Source organism: Macrobrachium nipponense, chromosome 27 (genome assembly GCF_015104395.2).
Source record: "Macrobrachium nipponense isolate FS-2020 chromosome 27, ASM1510439v2, whole genome shotgun sequence".
Taxonomy (NCBI): domain Eukaryota; kingdom Metazoa; phylum Arthropoda; class Malacostraca; order Decapoda; family Palaemonidae; genus Macrobrachium; species Macrobrachium nipponense.
The window spans coordinates 68,072,966-68,077,965 of NC_087216.1; the positions used below are offsets into that span (position 1 = coordinate 68,072,966).

The following is a 5,000-nucleotide window of genomic DNA, read 5'->3' on the forward strand; positions in this document are numbered from 1 at the left end:
GTTTTTGGATTTAGTTAATTGATTTTTCTGCGTTTTCATTAACATTTTTAAAGGTTATACCACAAAGTTACTCATTGAAATAAATTTCTCTCTCTCTCTCTCTCTCTCTCTCTCTCTCTCGTCTCTCTCTCTCCCTCTCTCTCTCCTCTCTCTCTCTTAGACTCAGGTCCATCGAGATATCCAAGAAACATTATAACAGCTAAGTTTTCCTCTTTCGGGTCTAGTGGCTATTATAGCCTACCTCTGCCCTTTCCTTCCTCGATCGAGATCGAGAGAGAGAGAAAGGGTGCGGGGAATGTTGTGAGGTGGGAGCGGGAAGATGGTGATATTGGTGTGAAGAGATCTGGGATCAGGCGTGTCCATAAAGGATTGGGTCTTAAAGTTAAGAGTAGTAAGGGGAGGAGGAGGAATGATTTGATATGGAGGAATAAGAATCCTCCTCCTTCTCTTCCACTCCCTATTCCTCACCTTCCTCCTTCTGCTCCTTCTCATCCTCCGTTCCGTCTCCTCCTTCTACTTCTCTTCCGCCCCCTTCTTCTCCTCCTTCTCTTAGCCCTCGCTCCTCCTCCTCTTCTCGCCCCCTTCTCTCCTCCTTCTCTTAGCCCTCCTCCTCCTCTTTCTCCTTCTCTTCCCCATTCTCATCCTTCTCATTATTATCCTGCTCCTTCTCATCTTCCCCCTCCTCCACCTCCTCCACATCCTCTTCCTCCTCATCCTTATCCTCCTCTTCCTCTTCCTCTTCCTCCTCCACCTCCTTCTCCTCATCCTCCTCCTCCTCTTCCTCCTTCTCCTCCTCATTATCCTACTCCTCATCTTCCTCCTCCCCCTCCTCCTTCTCATCCTCATCCTCATCCTCTCTTCCTCCTCCTATTCGCTTCTCCATCATCCTCCTTCTCCTCTTCCTCCGCCTCCTCCTCCTCCTTTTAATCAACCTCATCATCCCCTCTTCCTCCCCCTCCTCCTATTCCTCCTCCACCCCTCTCCTCTCTCATGATTCCTCCTCCTCCAACTCCTTCTCTCCTCCTCCTCATCCTTCTTTTTTCCCCTCCTCGCTCCTCCTTCCTCCTCCTCCTCCTCCTCCTCCTCCTCCTCCTCCTCCTTGTCTTCCACCTCCTCATCAAGTGGATCAAGACTAGAGGCAAGTAATTATAGGTCTGTGAGTCTAACATCCCATATTATGAAAGTGTATGAAAGGGTAAGGAAGAAAAATATTATGAAACATTTAATGAAAAATAATTGGTTTATTTGTTTAATATAGGACAACATGGTTTTGCACCCAGAAAAAAGTACACAAACCCAACTGTTAGTCCACCGTGAGAACATATAAATAAAAATATGATAAACGTAAAAGATACACATGGGTTTGGTTTACCTAGACATTGCAAAAGCTTTTGATAAGGTAGATCCATAATATATTACGAAGAAAAATGATGAAAACATAATATAGTGGACTAAGTAACCCTAAAAACTTACACTAAACATTCACTAAACCCTAAACACTCACTACACGTTCACTAAATATTTACACACTGAGCATTCACTAACATTCACAAAACATTCACTAAAACCCTAAAGAGTCAATAAACTTTCACTGACATTCACGAAACATTCACTAAGCCCTAAACACTCAGTAAACATTCACTAAATACTTCACACTAAACATTCACTAGCATTCTCCAAAAATCTAAAGACTCACTAAACATTCACAGACATTTCACAAAACCATTCAGGTAAGCTAAACACTCAATAAACATTCACTAAATACTTACACATTAAACATTCACTGACATTCTCCTAAAACCTGAAGACTCACTAAACATCCACAAGCATTCACAAAACATTCACTAAGCCCTAAACACTCGGTAAACATTCATACATACTTACACACCAAACATTCAACAAGACTTCACTAAACCTAAACTAAACATTCACTAAAACCTTACATAGAAACATTCACTAAACACTTACTCACTGAACCCTAAAAATAGCCAAACATTAAATTTCGCTCATTAAACGTTAATGATTAAAAAAAGAATTCACAACTGCACTAATCCCCTGTTCAATTTGCGGGTTACAAGACTTTTAAAGATGGCCGCAAGGCTTTACAGCGCCGCCCTGGTGGAAAACCACCAATCTACAGTGTAGTACTAGTATAGAGGTCGACACTCCAAGTGTATTATACTATAGAGCCTCTATGCCCCATGCACACACACACACATACACACCGATTTCCTCTTGTGAGGTCATTTTGAAACTCATTGCAGATGAGGCGGAGGTCAAGCTGGGCCGTAGGAGGAGAGGGAGAAGAAAGGGGAGGAGGAGGAGGAGGAGGGCGAAGGGATGAGGAGTGGAGGAAGAGGAGGAGGAGGTTGAGAAGGAGGATGAGGAGGAGGAGGGGGAGGAAGAGGAGGGGATGAGGAGGTGGAGGAAGGAGAGGGGGAGGTGATGAGGAGGTGGAGAATGAAGAAGGGAAAAGGAGGAGGGGAGGGATGAAGGAGGAGGAGGAGGAGGAGTGGATGAGAAGGTGGAGGAAATGGAGGAGAAGGAGGAGGTGGAGGAATATGAGGTAGAGGAAGATGAGGAGAAGGAGAAGGAGGAGGAGGAAGAGGAAAAGGAGAAGGAGGAACCCTTACCTTACAGACCTTGTAACTCGTTCGGGTTGCCTCAGGTCCCTCAGTGTGAGGCACCTCTCATGTGTACCAGAGAATTGCTAATGCATCTTCCGGTATATTTTGCATCTTCCAATCTTGGATGGTCTGGAATGCAGCTTAGGTCTTTGTCGAGCTTATTCTTAAACACATCTACGCTCACTCCTGATATGTTTCTCAGATGAGCTGGCAACGCATTGAATAGATGCTGCATTGTCGATGCTGGTGCGTAGTGGATTAATGTCCTGTGTGCTTTCCTTATTTTTCCTGGTATAGTTTTGGGCACTATCATCTATCTTAGCTCCATGATGTTTTTCAACAATTCCTTTTATCTGTTTCCATGTCTGTTATCATAGTAGCGTTCTCTTCTCCTTTCTAGACTATAATTTTAAAAATTGTAGTCTATTTGTGCAATATCCTTTTAATAGTGTAGGTACCATATATTGCAATATTCAAGTGGACTACATACATACGTTTTATAAAGCATAATCATGTGTTCAGCTTTTCTTGTTTTGAAGTGCCGTAACAACATTCCCATTTTTGCTTTGAATTTTGCCAATAGTATTGCTATTTGATCATTGCATAACATGTTCCTATTCAACATCACACCAAGGTCTTTAACTGCATCCTTATTAGTGACTATCTCGTTATTGGGTCCCCTATATGCATATAGCTTTCCTTCTTTATCTCCATAGTTTATTGATTCAAATTTATCAGAGTTAAATACCAACCTATTTACCTCTGCCCATTCATATACTTTGTTAAAGTCTCTTTGTAGCGAGTTCCTATCTTCATCACAAGTAATTTCTCTACTTATCCTTGTGTCATCGGCAAAACTACTCACTACCGAGTCCTTAACATTACTGTCCATGTCTGCAATCATAATAACAAATATCAATGCAGCTAACACCATACCTTGTGGCAATGTTTAAGCATTCAATGAATTTTTAATGAATGCTTAGTGTTTAGTAAATGTTTAATGAGAGTTAAGTTTTTAGTGAATGTTTGTTTAATTATTCAGTGAATATTTAGTGAATGTTTGGGGTTTAGTGAATTTGTGTAATGTTAGTGTTTAGTGAATGTTTAAACATTCAGTAAATGTTTAGTAAGGCTTCGGGTTTAGTGAATATTTAGTTAGTGTTTAGGATTTAGTGAATATTAGTGTATAGTGAATGTGTATTGTGTGAGTGTTCAGTGAATGTTTAATGAGTGCTTAGGGATTAGGAAATGTTTAGTGAGTGTTTAAGTTTTAGTGAATGTTTATTGTAAAAGTAGTCAGTAATTGTTTAGTGAGTGTTTAAGTTTTAGTGAATGTTAGTGTAAAAGTATTCAGTAAATGTTTAGTGAGTGTTTAAGTTTTATTGAATGTTTAGTATAAAAGTATTCAGTAAATGTTTAGTGAGTGTTTGGCATTGAGTGAATTTTTGGGAATGTTAGTGTTTAGCAAATGTTTAAATATTCAGTTAATATTTAGTGAGTGCTTAGGGATTAGTGAATGTTTAGTTAGTGTTTAGGGTTTAGTGAATGTGCAGTGTGTAAGTGTTCAGTGAGTGTTTAATGAGTGCTTAGGGTTTAGTAAATGTTTAGTGAGTGTTTAAGTTTTAGTGAATGTTAGTGTTTAGCGAATGTTTAAGCATTCAGTGAATGTTTAGTGAGTGCTTAGGGTTTAGTGAATGATTAGTGAGGGTTTAGGGTTTAGTGAATGTTGGTATTTAGCAAATGTTTAGTGTGTAAGTGTTCAGTGAATGTTTAGTGAGTTTTTAGGGTTTAGTGAATGTCTTGTGAATGTTAGTGCTTAGTGGATCTTTAGTGTGTAAATGTTCAATGAGTGACGAGGGGATGTTCATTTACTGTTTAGTGTTTAAAGAGTGTGTGGGGGTTAAATGAGTAATTAGTGAGTTTAAATGATTGTTTAAGTTCATGAGTGGTGTGAGTGTATAGCGAGTGCTTAGTGAATGCTTAGTGTATACGGATTACTTATGAATGTTTAGTGAATATTGATTGTTTAGTGAATGCTTAGTGTTTAATGAGTGTCTACGATTGAGTGAGTGTTTAGTGAATATTTACTGAGTGTTTAGGGTACAGTGAATATTTAGTGAGTGTTTAGTGAGCATTCTGTGTATAGTGAGTGCCTATAAGTGTTGAGTACTCAGTGAGTGTTTAGTGTTTTTATTTGTGATTGTATGTTAACTGTGAGTGTTTAGTGAGAGTGAGTGTACAGTAAGTGTATTTAGAGGGTGTAAGTGTATTATCAATGTTAATGTTTAGTGATAGTACATTACTGTTTAGTTAGTGCTTAGTAACTGTATGCAATGAAAGTCCTGTAATTTCCAGGAACCATTCATGCTAGAC

General features: G+C 39.4%; 1 pseudogene; it reads left to right on the forward strand.

Moving 5' to 3' along the window:
* LOC135200715 (uncharacterized protein DDB_G0271670-like) overlaps positions 1 to 5,000 on the forward strand; it is a 23,888-nt pseudogene that overhangs the window by 13,426 nt on the left and 5,462 nt on the right.